This window comes from Moschus berezovskii, chromosome 17 (genome assembly GCF_049115385.1).
Source record: "Moschus berezovskii isolate FMDL1 chromosome 17, NW_MosBer_1.0, whole genome shotgun sequence".
In the NCBI taxonomy this organism is placed as follows: Eukaryota; Metazoa; Chordata; class Mammalia; order Artiodactyla; family Moschidae; genus Moschus; species Moschus berezovskii.
This window is the reverse complement of record NC_142476.1, coordinates 21,188,897-21,205,793: the sequence shown is the minus strand read 5'-3', so window position 1 is coordinate 21,205,793 and position 16,897 is coordinate 21,188,897. Positions and strand designations below refer to the sequence as shown.

Sequence of the window (16,897 nt, the reverse complement as noted above, 5' to 3'; positions counted from 1 at the left end):
CCAGGCTGGAGTGTCATGGAAGATTTTCTATTCCAGGCTGATTTTCTCCTGGGTCTGTACACTGTACACTGTTTCCTCTGTACAGTCCTTGGTCACCTCCCATTCCGTTAGTACTCATATGATCAGGCAGCAAGTTTCCTTTATACAAGTCTGAATCACTATTGAATGGGAGAGTTGTTCAGTTGCTAAGTCATGTCCTACTCTTTGCGACCCCATGGACTGCAGTGCCCTAGGCTTCCCGTCTTTCATTGTCTCCAGGAGTTTGCTCAAACTCAGGTCTGTTGAGTTGGTGATGCCATCCAACCATCTCATCCTGTCACCCCCTTCTCCTGCCCTCAGTCTTTCCCAGCATCAAGATTTTTTTCATTTAGTCAACTCTTTGCATCAGGTGACCAAAGTATTGGAGCTTCAGCTTCAGTATCAGTCCTTCCAATGACTATTCAGGGTTGATTTCCTGTAGTATTGACTGGTTTGATCTCTTTGCTGTCCAGAGAACTCTCGAGTCTTCTCCAGCACCACAATTTAATAAAGCATCAATTCTTTGGCGCTCAGCCTTCTTTATGGACCAACTGTCACATCTGTACATGACTTCTAGAAAACCCATAGCTTGGTCTATACGGACCTTTGTGGGCAGTGATGTCTCTGCTTTTTAATATGCTGACTAGGTTTGTCATAGCTTTCCTTCCAAGGAGCAAGTATCTTTTAATTTCATGGCTGCAGTCACCGTTCACAGTGATTTTGGAGCCCAAGAAGATAAAATCTGTCACTGTTTCTACTTTTCCCTCTTCTATTATGGGACCAGATGCCATGGTCTTAGATTTTTGAATGTTGAGTTTTAAGCCAGCTTTTTCACTCTCATCAAGAGGCTCTTAGTTCCTCTTCACTTTCTACCATTAGAGTGGTGTCATCTGCATATTAAGGTTGTTGGTATTTCTCCCAGCAATCTTAATTCTAGCTTGTGATTCATCCAGCCTGGTATTTCTCGTGATGTACTCTGCATGTAAGTTAAATAAGCAAAGTGACAATATACAGCCTTGATGTACTCCTTTCCCAGTTTTGAATTAGTCTGTTCTTCTGTGTCTGGTTCTAACTGTTGCTTCTTGACCAGCATACAGGTTTCTTCAGTTCAGTTCAGTTCAGTCGCTCAGTTATGTCCGACTCTTTGCGACCCCATGAATCACAGCACGCCAGGCCTCCCTGTCCATCACCAACTCCCGGAGTTCACTCAAACTCATGTCCATCGAGTCAGTGATGCCATCCAGCCATCTCACTCTCTGTCGTCCCCGTCTCCTCCCGCCCCCAATCCCTCCCAACATCAGAGTCTTTTCCAGTGAGTCAACTCTTCCACAACTGGTTTTGCTTTGGCTCCATCCCTTCATTCCTTCTGGAGTTATTTCTCCACTGAGCTCCAGTAGCATACTGGGCACCTACCGACCTGGGGAATTCCTCATTCAGTATCCTATCATTTTGCCTTTTGATACTGTTCATGGGGTTCTCAAGGCAAGTATACTGAAGTGGTTTGCCATTCCCTTCTCCAGTGGACCACGTTCGGCTGTCGTCCATGTGATCAGATCAACAAGTTTTCTGTGATTATGATTTCAGTGTGTCTGCCCTCTGATGCCCCCTGTCAATACCTACCGTCTTATTTGGGTTTCACTTACCTTGGTCGTGGTATATCTCTTCACAGTTGCTCCAGCAAAGCACAGCCGCTGCACACAGGTTTCTTAGGAGACTGGTAAGTGGTCTTGTATTCCCATCTCTGTAAGAATTTTCAACATTTCTTGTGATCCACACAGTCAAAGGCTTTAGCTTAATCAATGAAGCAGAAGTAGATATTTTTCTGGAATTCCTTGCTTTTTGTATGATCCAAAGGATGTTGGCTATATGATCTCTGTTTCCTTTGCCTTTTCTAAATCCAGCTTGCACATCTGGAAGTTAGTTCACCTACTACTGAAGCCTAGCTTGAAGGATTTTGAGCATAATCTTGCTAGTATGTGAAATGAGTGCAATTGTATGGTAGCTTGAACATTCTTTGGCATTGCCCGTCTTTGGGATTGGAATGAAAGTTGACCTTTTCCAGTCCTGTGACCACTGCTGAGTTTTCCAAATTTGCTGACACATTGAGTGCAGCACTTCTCCTATTTAAACAAATAATAGAGTAGATGAGGAGAGGAGAGGCTATTTCCTTTCCAAGGTCCCAGTCAACTCTACTCTTTCAGAAAAATCAGAAGCAAGCCAACTTAAAGGCGGCCCCAGTGAGTAAAGAAAAATGGGAGAGCAAGTCCCATCCCCTCCCAATTCTCTTTTTTATTCCTGGAACAAAGGAGCTGTAGAAGGTGGAGCCAGCCCACATAAAGGGAACAAGAAATAGGGACAGAAAAGAAAGTGTAAATGTAACCAACTGTAAATGCAGTTGGTTAAAAAAGAAAAGAAATAGAAAGCAACCCTTCCAGGGGTGAAGAAATAGCTGCTTTCATACCAGGATCCCATTTGGTTGCTCCCCACAAGCCTCTTTTTCTTCTCCTGCTTGCTGGAGTCTGGCTTGTATCTTCTGAGTCACACAGGCTGATGGAGGCAAGATTTTCCTGGTCAGAGGTACTAGAAGTCCGCTGTTAGGTAACAGGGCCTGCGCCTGCTGGCTTCTCAGAACCCGCCTGCCATGCAGGTTAGCCGTAAGGGATGCGGGTTTGACCCCTGAGTCAGGAAGATCCCCTGGAGGAGGGCATGGCAATCCACTCCAGTATTCTTGCCTGGAGAATCCCACGGACAGAGGAGCCTGGCTCCATGTAACAACCCAAGGCCCATTCTCCTTCCATGTAAATGCCCTGTGCCCCCGAGGCTTTGGGGTCCCCCAGGTCCTCTCCCCTGACTGGGAGCCTCGGAGGAAGGGTCCAGGGTGGACAGTGGGGAAGGGCTGTATCCTGGACGTGAGAAGGCATCCTTTCCCACCCACAGTCCACGGGCCAGATCTCAGGCCTCACTCAGCCGCAAAGGAGATTGGGAAATGAAATTCAGCCACGTTCTTGGGAGCTGGAGGAATAGGCTTAGGTGAATATCTGCAGTCTCTGCCATAAGAAGACCCAGCTTTTGCTCCCCAAACCGCGCTGAAACTGCCCCCTTAAAGGGCCCCAGAAGGCTCCTTTTGTGCCAAATCTATTGGGCTTGTCCCAGGCTTTATCTTCCTTTACTTCCTAATGGCCTGCGACACCAGCTTCTGTGCTGCTTGTCAGTATAAACGGGTCTCCTCTTCTCGGAGCCTCGATCACCATGTGTCCCTATACTGACAACTCCCACATCGGTACCCGCAGCCCAGCTGCCTCTCTGGAGGACAGACCTGTGTGCTCAGCTGCCTGTCGTGTCTCTGAGAGGACCTCTCACAAGCGTTTCCCCCTCAGCGTGTTCAAAGCTGGACAGACCTGTGTGCTCAGCTGCCTGTCGTGTCTCTGAGAGGACCTCTCACAAGCGTTTCCCCCTCAGCGTGTTCAAAGCTGGACTCCTGGCCTCATCGTCTTCTCTTCAAATACGCTTCTCACTCTGTGTTTACCTACCTGTCTATTAAAGGCTCCAGCATTCACCTGGTCAGAAACCTATACATCATATTTGATTCCTCCAAGTCCTTTGGTTGCTGCTGCTACTGCTGCCAAGTCGCCTCAGTCGTGTCCGACTCTGTGCGACCCCATAGATGGCAGCCAACCAGGCTCCGCCGTCGCTGGGATTCTCCAGGCAAGAACACTGGAGTGGGCTGCCGTTTCCTTCTCCAAGCCCTTTGGTTATGTCTCCTGAATACCCCACTACCCTGATCCAGTCACTTGGCTCCAATGTGCCAGCTGCCTTATCTGCTTATTAAGAACTTTATTCAGATTATCTGATGAACTCTGGGGCTTCCTCCCTAAGCTGGGTGCTCACTGAGTTTGAGCTCACATTTAGGGAGAGTTAGGCCCCCCACGTTTGACGTCAACAGTCAATTTGGAGTTAGGGAACCAAAACTAGGGTAGCCCAGGGTAGTGAGTCAATGGTGATGGGGCCAAGTCCCCTCCAAGATAACTGGAGATGTGACGAGCGTTCTGAGAACCAAAGAGTCATCAACCTGGTTGCTAAGATCGTCTCTGCCAAGATCCCAGTAACATTAGGGGCTGTCTCAGCACTCCACCTCCTACTCTGAAAAGGTAGAAAATCTGTATAAATTACTCCAAGAGGGACAGGGGAGGTAGACCTGTTCTGGAGCCTGGATTTGATTGGTTATGTTCACCCTGCAGCAGTGTGCCAGACACTGGGCCCCACGTGTGAATTAAATCTGCGAGTGGCTCTTTGTCGGGCTGGAAGGAAGGGAAGCAGGCTGAGAAAGGCGCCTTCAGAATAGAAAGTGTCAGCCAGGGAGGAAGTCCTTCCTTCTCACCCATGCGGCCACACCACTTCCTGTCCGCAATCTTGCCCCGTATTGCACCACCGCAGCCTTGAAACCTGGGGTTTCCATCACTGAATCAGGCCCCACTTTGGGCCTCAAACCTCGGCTGAGAATGATGACTCTTAACGGACAGGAAAGTGAGAGACCCAAAAGCCCCTCTCTTCTTTCCCATCAATGCTAGGGTTCCCACAGTCTGGGTGTACTCCCCAGCGCTGTGGGTTCTGCTCTAGCAGGAGCTGGAGGAAAAGGGACAGCCCCGGAACTCACTGACTCGTCTTCCCTCCTGGATGTGAAGGAAATCTGGCAGAGTCACCCGAGCCACAGTGGGAAGACTTTTCTCCAAAAGCCAGGGCAGCATAAAGAAGGAAGAATGGAGAGGAGGAAGGGGAGAAGGATAGAAGGATGGAAGAAGGGGGGAGGGCGATGGGAGTCCTTGGGCTCTGAACCTAAACCATCCCTGTTCCTGGGGAAATTATGCTGAAAGCCCCAGGAGGACCTGCTGTTGGAAGGCCCCTAACAGTGCCACACGTCTTGAGGCGTGAGAGTGGAACTGGTCAAGGCCAGCTTCCAGAAACCTCGCTCTACTTGGAGGCAAGGGAAATTTCCTGGATGGCCCATTTAGAAACTGACCACCTTGATGAAACTGTTCCTCCCCAAATATCAGGGGCAAAGGAGATCCGTGTGGTTACTGCTGTCGCCACGGACATCATCACCGTCAACGTGACGCACACTGAAAGTCTGCAGTGAGCAGGTGTAGGTACCCTTGGTGTGGCGTGCTCGAGTTTGAGCCCCAGTCTGGGGCTGTGTTCAGGGCAGATTCGGTCCCTGGAGACAGCTCACCTGCTCTTCTGGGTGTTCTAGCATGACCTTTTCTGGTATGATGTTCTTAAGAAGATCAGAAATGTCACTGCAGATCAGACCAAAGGCCACTAGCTCAGGATTCCAACCACGACCTCAAGGGAAAGCGCAAGGGAGAGTCCAGGGTTTGCTTTCTATGACCCTGTCCTGGAAGGCCTGAGGTGTACCTGGAACTTCCCTGACTTCCCTTAATAACCCTGCTGCTTACCTCTGTGCTTGCTTAGTTGCTCGGTCGTGTCCAGCTCTTTGTGACCTCATGGACTATATGTAGCCTGCCAGGCTCTTCTGTTCATGGAATTCTCCAGGTGAGAATACTGGAGTGGGTGGCCATTCCCTTCTCCAGGGGATCTTCTGAACCCAGGGATCGAGCCCACGTCTCCTACATCTCCTGCGTTGGCAGGAAAATTCTTTACCACTGCTTCACTTGGGAAGCCCAGACGCTTATCTACTTATGCATTAATCTAGGGTCTTCTTGAACTGGTTTGAGTTCAAGTCACCTTGTACTGGGTGGCACTCTGTTCAGCATCCACCCCATGTGGTTCCACAGCCCAGAGAAAAACTCCTTGGACAGCGCTGGGGTCTGGAAAGCCAGATGGTTTCCCGAGCATCCCGAGTTCACCAAGCTTCTTTGCAATCTTTCCTCTAGGCTGGCAGCAAGGCCAGAAAGTACCTTTCAAAATGTCACAAACCCACAGAAGGGACAAACTGACAAACCCTCAGTTTGCCAGGCAGGACTTTTTGAAATTGAGAAAGTAAGAGAGTTCAAGAACCAACAGTGGTGGCCAGCATCCTGAGGCCAAAGGGTGGAAAGAACCGGCAAATATTCCCCACAGCAGTTCTTGAGTGGTTGCAGCACATTTGCAAAGTATTAATCATTATGAAACTTTATTAGTAATTAATTACTTATTTTAATTCATCTTAATTATTGCAGTGAACAAATACATTTATTAATAAAATGAATTAATTCATTATTATAGTCTATCAATACATTTATTTATGAAGTAACAATAAAACTTTATTGTAAAATAATAAAATAATGAATTATTAGTAACTAGTTACTATCACTTTCACTTTTCACTTTCACACATTGGAGAAGGAAATGGCAACCCACTCCAGTGTTCTTGCCTGGAGAATCCCAGGGACAGGGGAGCCTGGTGGGCTTCTGTCTATGGGGTCACACAGAGTCGGACACGACTGAAGTGACTTAGCAGCAGCAGCAGTTACTATTATGAATTTAGTCTTCCCTGGTGGCTCAGCAGTAAAGAATCTGCCTGCAATGCAGGAGTCGCAGGAGATAGTTTTGATCCCTGGGTCGGGAAGATCCCCAGAAAGAGGGCATGGTAACCCACTCCAGTATCCTTGCCTGGAGAATCTGCATGGACAGAAGAGCCTGCGGGGCTACAGTCCAGATGGTGGCAAAGAGTCGACACAACTGAAGTGACTTAGCATGCACGAATTAACTATTGTTCAAACAGTTAGCCGTCAAGTACCCACTGTGTGTGTGGCAGGGTTGGGGGTGGGGAGCAGGACCAGCAAGGAAAGGATCCCCCCAAACCCCTAAATACCTTAGAGGCCACCTTGGCATAGAGTTCTGAAATCTTACCTCCAGACCCATGTCAGTTGGAGGAAATGTAATGATTTTCTCCATCTTGTTGGAACAGGGAATACCTCTCTTTAAAATGTAAGCAACTACAGGACAAGAATTGTGTTTTATTTATTCGTATATCCCTAGTTGCCTAACATGGTAACCAGCACATTTGCTTAGCAGTAAAAAGTCCTGTTTGAAGAATGGATGGAGGATGAATGATGGATGGATTTTCCTAGTCTTCACCCCAATTAGGGCCTCACCCTCATTCCAGTTCCCCCCCAAAAAACTTACTCTTACTCTCTTTGTGATGTGAATTTCTCATTGTTATTTCCTCATTTAAGAGTGTGGACCTAAGCTACTTTTCTTGTTCCTGTAATTTATCATCTGGGTCAGCCTGCCTGTTGTAAATTAGGGATTCCCATAAACCACAGTGAAGTTGTTTTGTAAAGGCCTGCTAACAGTACTGTTGAAAGGGACAGTAAGCTGGTTGATGAGAATGTGGGAGGGGGCAGAACTACACGCAGAGAACAAATCTCAAGTGTCACCTTCAATTTTATTTAAAAACTGAAATACAATTGTATTTTATTTGTCCTGCAATCCTTACTATTTAGGCCTTTAACATTTATTTAGCATTACTTAACTTGTCACCTATGCACAGAGAAGTGGGATACATAAATCACCAATAACCCTCAACTAGAGAGAAAGGGAAAAACAAAAAAAGAAATTTAACAGGATGCTTTCCTTGTGGCTCAGCTTGTAAAGAATCCGGTTGAAATGCAGGAGACCTGGGTTCGATCCCTGGGTTGGAAAGATCCCCTGGAGGAGGGCGTGGCAACCCACTCGAGTATTCCGGCCTGGAAAATCCCATTGACAGAGGAGCCTGGCGGGCTACAATCCATGGGGTCACAAAGAGTCCAACACAACTGAATGACTTCACTTTACTTCACAGGGGGAAAGAACACAGGCATCCCTGGGAACTTGTCTGGGTTCAGTTCCAGACCCCTGCCTTAAAAAGATTATAGCAATGATGCAAGTCACATGAATTATTTGGTTTCCCAGCACATATGAAAGTTATGTTTACTGTAACTATACTATAGTCTATTAATAAAGTATGCAGCAGTATTACATCTAAAACCCAATGTACATACCTCAATTAAAAAATAGTTTACTACTAAAAAGTGTTATCATCTGAGCCTTCAATGAGTCATCATCTTTTTGCCAGTGGAGTGTTTTGCTACTGGTGGATGATGATGGCTGGTGACTGATCTGATCAGAGTGACAGTTGCTGAAGTTGGCTGTGGTGGTTTCTTAAAATAAGAGAGCAAGGAAGTTTGCCTAATCAATTGACTCTTCCTCTCACAGGCAATTTCTTTGTGGCATAGAATGCTTTTCAGTAGCATTTTTACCCCCAGTGGAACTTCTTTCAAAATTGGAGTTAATCCTTGCCACTATTACTGAAGCAAACTTGGGGGTGCTCACTCTATATGCAGTTAGGTCAATCTACTGACACTGGATTGTGGTGAAGGAAAGTTCAGAGCTTATTGCAGGGCCAGGCAAGAAGGATGGGCAGATCATACTCAACAGACTAAACTCCTCAATGGTTTACAGGGAAGGGTTTTTAAAGGCAAGATGATGGAGACGGACAGGGTACATGACCATCTGTGTACACTCTTCCGATTGGTTTGGTGGTGAGGGAACAGGGTGATGTTTCTGGAATCTCAATTATCAGCCTTCTGGTTCTAAGTGGCCTGGGGTCTACATTCTGATGGTCCGCATACAGTTAACTTTTTCCACTTGGTGGAGGTTTTAGGATCTGCAAAACAACTCAAGGGTATGGCTCAGGACAGGATCTGTAAACCTTGAGGAGGAACTAAAGTTCCTTCCCTTTGTTTTATGGCTAAACTACTATTCTTTTGTCTTGTTTGACTGCTTTCCTGTTTTGGTATTTTCTCACTTCTCTGATTAAATTTGTTCTTTGGAACTCAGGGAAGGTCTACCATAGGTAGGGGACCCAAGGAAAGGGTGGGGTCTGTCTCTGGGAAGACCCCACCGCAAGGTCCTGACCAGTTTCATCACTGCTTTAGCAGCTAAGTTTATATAATATTATAAATCCTATGTTATCATGTTAGCAATCTTCACACCATCTTCACCACGAGTAGATTCTATCTTAAGAACCCATTTTTTTTTTTTTTCTGAAGAAGCAACTCCTCATCTGTTAAAGTTTTATCATAAGATTGCAGTGATTCAGTCACATCTTCAAGCTCCTCTTTTAATTCTAGTTCTCTTGCTGTTTCTACCACATCTGCAATTACTTCTTCCGGTGAAGTCTTGAACTGCTCAAAGTCATCCATGAGGACTGGAATCAACCCCTTCCAAACTCCTGTTAATGTTTACCTCTTTCTATGAATCATGAATATTAATGGCATCTAGAAAGGGGAACCCTTTCCAGAAGTTTTTCAATTTACTTTGCCCAGATCCATCAGAGGAATCACTATTTATGGAATCTACAGCCTCATGAAATGTGTTTCTTACTTACTGATAAGACTTGAAGTTAACAGGCATGAAAACAACATTAATCTCATACATCTCCATCAGAGCTCTTGTGTGACCAGGTGCATTGTCAATGAGCAGTTAAATTCTGAAAGTCTTTTGTTCTGAGCAGTAGGTCTCAACAGTAGGCTTAAAATATTCACTAAACCATATTGTAAATAGATACACTGTCATCTAGGCTTTGTTGTTCCATTTATAGAGTACAGGCAGAGTAGTTTTAGCATAATTCTTAAAAGCTCTAGGGCTTTCAGAATGGTAAATGAACATTGGCTTCAATGTCAAGTCACCAGTTGCATCAGCCCCTAAAAGAGAGGCAGCTTGTGCTTTAAAGTTTTGAAGCGAGATATTGACTTCTCTCCAGCTATGAAATTCCTTGATGACATCTTCTTCCAATAGAAGGCTGTTTCATCTACATTGAAAATCTGTTGTTTAGTGAGTAGCCACTTTCATTAATTACCTAAGCTAAACTTCTGGATAACTGGCTGCAGCTTCTACATCAGCAATTGCTGCTTCATTTCACACTTTTATATCATGGAGACAACTTATTTTCTGAAACCTCATGAACCAGCTTCTACTAGCTTCCAACCTTCTGCAGCCTCTTTACCTCTCTCCACCTTCATAGAATTGGAGAGAGTTAAGGCTTTGTTCTGGATTAGTCTTTGGCTAAAGGAAATGTTGGTCCTATCACTTCATGGGAAATAGATGGGGAAAGAGGGGAAACAGTGGAAATAGTCAGACTTTATTTTTGGGGGCTCCAAAATCACTGCAGATGCTGATTGTAGCCATGAAATTAAAAGACGCTTACTCCTTGGAAGGAAAGTTATGACCAACCTAGATAGCATATTAAAAAGCAGAGACATTACTTTGCTAACCAAGGTCCATCTAGTCAAGGCTATGATTTTTCCAGTGGTCATGTATGGATGTGAGAGTTGGACTGTGAAGAAAGCTGATCGCCGAAGAATTGATGCTTTTGAACTGTGGTGTTAGAAAAGACTCTTGAGAGTCTCTTGGACTGCAAGGAGATCCAATCAGTCCATCCTAGGGGAGATCAGTCCTGGGTATTCATTGGAAGGACTGATGCTAAAGCTGAAACTCCAATACTTTGACCACCTCATGCGAAGAGTTGACTCATTGGAAAAGACTCTGATGCTGGGAGGGATTGGGGGCAGGAGGAGACGGGGACGACAGAGAATGAGATGGCTGGATGGCATCACCGACTCGATGGACATGAGTTTGAGTGAATTCCGGAAGTTGGTGATGGACAGGGAGGCCTGGCGTACTGCAATTCATGGGGTCGCAAAGAGTCGGACACGAAAGGAACTGAAAGGAAATGTTGTAGCTGATTTGATCCTCTATCCAGACCACTAAAGCTTTCTCCATATCCGCATAAAGCTGCTTTGCTTTCTTGTCAATTTGTGTATTCACTGAAGTAGCACTTTTAATTTCCTTTGTGAACTTTTTCCTTTGCATCCGCAAATTGGTTAACTGTTTATTGTCTAGCTTTGGCCCATCCTGGCTTTTGACATGCTGTCCTCACTAAGCTTAATCATTTCTAGCTTTTGATTTAAAGTGAGAGATGTGTAATTCTTCCTTTCACTTGAGCACTTAGAGGCCATTGTAAGGTTACTAATTGGCCTAATTTCAATATTATTGTTGAATAGGGGAGGCATGAGGAAAGGGGCAGAGATGGGAGAAAGGCCTGTCAGTGGAGAAGCAGGACACATAAAACATTTACTGATGAAGTTTGCTGTTTTATACGGGCACAGTTCATGGAGAGCCAAAACAATTGCAATAGTAACACCAAAGATCGCTAATCACAGATCACCATAACAAACATAATAACAATGAAATTTTGAAATATTGCAAGAATTACTACCAAAATGTGACACAGAGATATGGAGTGAACAAATTTGTTTGGAAAAATGGCACCTATAGACTTGCCCGATGCAAGGTTGCCACAACCCTTCAATTTGTAAAAAACACAGTATCTGCAAAACCTAGTAAAGCAAAGAGCAGTAAAATGAGGTGTCCCTTCAAGTTGTCCAGAAAACACCCTTCAGGTTACCTAATTAGGGTCTTTCAGTGTCTTTGAACTAGTTTACAATTCTGTAAATTGTAGCTAACTAAGCAATGCAACGGAGAAGGCAATGGCAAGCCACTCCAGTACTCTTGCCTAGAAAATCCCATGGACGGTGGAGCCTGGTAGGCTGCAGTCCATGGGGTCGCTACGAGTCAGACATGACTGAGCGACTTCACTTTCACGCATTGGAGAAGGAAATGGCAACCCACTCCAGTGTTCTTGCCTGGAGAATCCTAGGGATGGGGGAGACTGGTAGGCTGCTGTTTATGGGGTCGCACAGAGTCGGACACGACTGAAGTGACTTAGCATACTTAGCATAAGCAATGCAAAGTAATTCTTACCTACAGACATGGAAATTATACCAAAAGATGATCATTTTCCTCTCGTCCTCTCCCTCCAAAAACCAGTTTGCCTGAATTTTCATAATCATTTCAATATTCCAAATCCATAAATATGACCAGCCTTTGCATTCTCTTCTGAACTAGTTATAACTGCTCAGCTCCCCTGTTGATTAATAATCATTATTCTTTATGATCTAATTTAATCTTTAATTATTTATATTAAATGTGCCTAAAAATTTTAATACATGTTCCTTTTATATTCGAGAAAGAGCTATGATATTTTTAATTATTTTTAAGCAGGTTCAAATGATCCTAGTATTGTTGGTGTGGAGGTGACCACCGTGTGGCCAGAGACAGTATATTGCCGCTAGTGTCACCTCCAAGGAGCAGAGTCTCTGGGGCCCTTTCTCCGGTTCTGCTGTCTTGGGCTGCATTACCCTGAATCAGGTCCTCATATTTTGCTGTTCCTCCTCCTCATTTTGATTCTTCCAGTTCCAAAGCATCCTTTCCATGACAGGATAAAGGCCATTTTTCCTGGAAGCCTTCTGGATCCCCAGTGCACTGGATTGAATGCTCTTATTCTGCGCTTCCCTTGACGGTACACTGAGTCACAGCATACACCCTGTGCTTTGTCACAGCTCATTTAAATAGTCGAATATGCAAATGAATGGATCCTGATGTGAGAGATTCCGCAGCACCTTCTAACCACCCATTTTGGTGCCCGACTTCCGTGAGAAATCTTCTCGTGTATGAACGGAATCTCTGTGGAAATACTTCCCTTCCTTCATTTTCAGCAGACACATTGCCTTTTAAATTTTATTTTGTATTGAAATACCTTTGTGCTTAAAAACCCTTACACCTGTGTATGTATGGCTGAGTGCCTTCGCCATTCACCTGAAACTATCACAGCATTGTTTGTTAATCGGCTATACCCAAATACAAAAAAACAAACCCTTACACCTGTTTCAATTTTTCCTATTCATATTTTCCTCTTTGTGTTCTTTTTTTTCCTCCTCTATCCTCTTTAGTGAGCTACAGAGTCCAGGAAACTAAGAACACAGGGTTGAACCTGTCATTGCAAACAAATGCTTTGAAGGTGAGTACAAGCCAACACGTTTCACCGCAAGCTGTTCTCCAGCTGTCTAGACCTTCGAGGGCACAACAAAGGAGCAGGCTTCTCCCTGTGGCCACTCTTGGCGTGACCCTGAAGCCGGAGTGCACCACCTTCACACCTCCACAAGGAGACGATGGCCTGCCCTGGTCTGAGTCATCTCAGCCTGCAGAAAGCTAGGAGAGAGAAAGCCGCCCAAGAGGCACTCCGGGGCCCCAGAGCAGACTGAACAAATCTGTGCCCTTAGCCAGTCTAATTCTTTGCATTAATAAGGAGAAAGATGATGATGCATTTCAGAAATCTCTGGACCACACTTTCAAACCAGGATTTCAGAAAGGCTTTGAGGTGTACTTGCATCTCACCCCAGGGCCAGGCAGTGCGGTTGGTGGTCACCAAAGTTTCTTTGCCTTCCAGCTTATTGGTGAGAAAATATGGAATCCTGTGTCTTTAAGAACTGAAACTATCTAGAAACAGGATTTGATACCCAGCAGGAGACGGGAGACTTCCCTTTTGCTGTTCAAGTTTCACCTTTAGTTATCAGGAACTGAGCGGGGGGCACCAGGCCGGGAGCTGCTGCAGCACAGGCCTGGGGAGCTGCTGCTCTCTGGGGATGAATACTATGCTTTCTTTTTGAATGTGCCTCCTCACAGTGAAAGAAAGTCCCCGGTCGACTCTGCACGTCCCAGGGTTTCACTGGAAGAGAGGAGCGCCAAGTGCAGTCCCAGAGGCCAGCTGGCCCCAGGATCCCCTGGGCTGCCCTTTGCAGGGGGGCCAGGCGTTGTATCTGCAATGGGTGGAGCCGGGGAGGCAGGGACCGTGGGGCAGAGTCCAGTCTGTGCTGGTGACGGAGCCAGGCGACTCACAGCCTCATCAAGAGGCCCTGTGTTGGAGGGCTTTGAGGGTCACGTGGTCCAGCTTACTCATTTGACAGCTGAAGCAGTTGAAGCCCCAGAGGCCAGCCACGTGCCGCTAGGGATGCGTGGTGGGCGGCAGGGCCAGGACTGTCGGGAATCCTATCACCGTATTTCGGGTGTCATTTTTCTGCCATTCACAGAATTGACTCACGCTGCTAAAGCTGAAACTCCAATACTTTGGCCACCTCATGTGACGAGTTGACTCACTGGAAAAGACTCTGATGCCTGGAGGGATTGGGGGCGGGAGGAGAAGGGGACGACAGAGAGTGAGGTGGCTGGATGGCATCACCGACTCTGTGGACATGAGTCTGAGTGAGCTCCGGGAGTTGGTGGTGGACAGGGAGGCCTGGCGTGCTGTGGTTCACAGGGTCGCGGAGAGTCGGACGCGACGACTGAGCTGCACTGCCCTGCACAGGCCGTGTCGGAGGATGTGGTCGTGCTGCTGTTGTCTCGTTTGCCGCCCTGAGCCGTTTTCCCCCTTCTCTGCTTCACTCTGTGTCCAGGAAGCTGACCCCTCCGTCTTCCAGCCCTTCTGCCCTGCTGGCTGGTTTCTAACTTACATCAGCCAATGGGAAGCACCGGTAGGAGACTGGAGCCGGGAAGGCGGACCGGGCGGGCTGGGCTGTTTCTTGCCTGTCCCTCCCTGATCTGGAACCTCAGATCTGACCGTGTCATGTTCCTCTGTGACAACAGCTACCCCTGGAGCAACAGCCCCCTCCTCCACTGGGTTCCATCCTTTCCTTCTGCCTGTTCAGGCCTAGATGTGTCTGTATCCATTGTCTGTATCCCTCGGGTGCCTCAACATCTTACGGTACCCTTAATCCTGCTCTTCCATAGAGTAGAATCTTGGTACCTGATTGCTATGTTGATCAAACTTGGTCCAGCATTCTAGACCAAGGGCCAGGACTTTCCTGATGGCACACTGGATAAGAATCCGTGGGCCAATGCAGGGGACACAGGTTCAATCCCTGGTCGTGGAAGATTCCACATACCGCAGAGCAACTAAGCTCAAGTGCTGCAATTACTGAGCCTGAGCTCTAGAGCCCTTGAGCCGCAACTATTGAGCCCCTCACACTGCAACTACTGAAGCCCACACACCTAGAGCCTGTGCTCTGCAAAAAGAAATGGGAAGCCCACGCACTGCAAATGAAGAGTGGCCCCCACCCTGCTTATGGCAACTAGAGGAAGTCCTCGAAAAGCAGTGAAGATGCAGCACAGTCAAAAAATAAATATTAAAAAAAAATCACCAATGGCCCATGATTTTTAAAAACAAAATAAACCAAGGACCAGTTGGTTAGCAACAAACAACACCGTGCTAAGGAACATCACCATCACCAAAACCTTGGAGAAAACTGCTTTGTTACTTACTTGCTCAGAGCCTTAAGACTCAGCGTCTGTCTGACTAACTAATGCCCAGAGAACATGTTTCTTGCCAGCAAGGTCTGCCCCATGAAGGAAAAATTAAAAGGAGTCAGTCCATCTCCAGCTCTCTGCCTGCTGGACACAGTGGGACTGAGTTCCTAAGCTCCCTGTGGGTGTAATTCTTCTCTCAGATTCTCTCATTCTCCACTCTCATATGTAAACATACTCTGCTGCTCATTTCCCAAGTCCTGGAAAGTGAAACCATCATCCACTCAGCTTCCTGAGCTGGAGACTGCACAGTTAAGTGGACTCCTTCCACCGAGTCCAGTTGGTCTCCCTGTCTTCCATCCATTTCTATCACCATGGATGTTTCTGTATCACCATGGGCGTCGCTTTGGACCAGTAGTTCCCAGTCAAGATCAACTGGAAAGTTTTTTCAAAATGTAGATGATTTAACCCTCTTTGTCCCTGTCCCCTAAAGGGATATAAAATTGTTGACCATGGTAGAATATATTTTGCTACTACTCAGTCCCCACATTCATCGAGTTCCGTTGGTTTTGACCTTTACATTACTTTCCTCTGGTCTGCCTGTCTCTAGCCTCCCTACATCTCTCCGATCATTTCTTTCTCCTGCTTAAAAGTCTTCAGAGGCTACAAAGATATGAATGAACCTGTGGGTCCAAACAGGGTCTTTCAACATCTGCTTCTAACCTATCCTTCTAGTCTCATATCTGAAAGTACAGAGAATGAAGTAGATGGTAGGAGAAGGCAAGAAAAGATATAGGCAGAAGACTACATTAAATATTTAGGGATTCTGCCTGCTAAGGTCAGGAAAGGAACCTCAGATGCAGAACTGCCCTGTAAGTCCAGAATCTGGGGTCTCAGCAAATATTTTCATGAGACTTTTCCTAGACAGTTCCACATGGACAGTTTTCGTTCTTTTTGATCAACAAAGCCTAAGTAAGTCGATGGCCTTCATGAATGTCTCCACCTGGTAAGCCCTCAGCCATCTTTCAACTCACAGTTCGAACAGTGCCTCCTTTGGAAGGCATCCCTGAGTTGCCTTGTCAGAGCGGGAATAATCAGAACTGCTCTTCCCTCCTCTGTGCTGTTGTAGAACCTGTAAGTGTCTCTGTTATAGCACAGATCTTCTTTTATTCAAATTTAGTTTCACTGTATTATTTTTAAATTTTCATATACATTTAGAATTACCTTGTCAGTGTGTGGAAACCACAGTTGTTTTCAAAATAGGGTTGCATTAAATTTATAGATCAATTCGGGAAGAAGAAGAAAAATTGACATCTTGATAATCTTGAATCTTCCAATCCATGCAGGTGATGTATCTATCTAGGCTTTTATTTATTAATAAGTATTTTAAATGTCTCTCAGCTCATATAATCTATTGTAAAAATTCACTGTAGACATCTTACACATCTTTCATTAAATTTATCCCTAAATATTTGATGCTTGCTGATGTTAACGTCAGTGGGATTTGTAAGATTATAATTTTCCAGGGGTTTGTTCTGGCTTATTGGTTTTTGTGTATTGATCTTGTATATTTTCATCTTGCTAAATTTACTTACTAGTTCTAATTATAGTGTAGGTATTCTTATTTTTAAGGTTGCTTGGAATTTTCTATGTAGATAATTATGTTATCTGCAAATAAAGAAAGTTTTACTTTTTCTTTC

At 45.6% G+C, this 16,897-nt stretch overlaps 1 long non-coding RNA gene across 1 annotated transcript; it reads left to right on the top strand.

Moving 5' to 3' along the window:
• The first annotated feature begins 1,704 nt into the window (after window positions 1-1,704).
• On the top strand, window positions 1,705-16,676 carry LOC129551259 (uncharacterized). The gene is made up of 3 exons (XR_008685034.2): window positions 1,705-1,735; window positions 12,851-12,918; window positions 13,988-16,676. It is a non-coding gene; the product is annotated as an uncharacterized LOC129551259 (long non-coding RNA).
• Window positions 16,677-16,897: the final 221 nt, after the last annotated feature.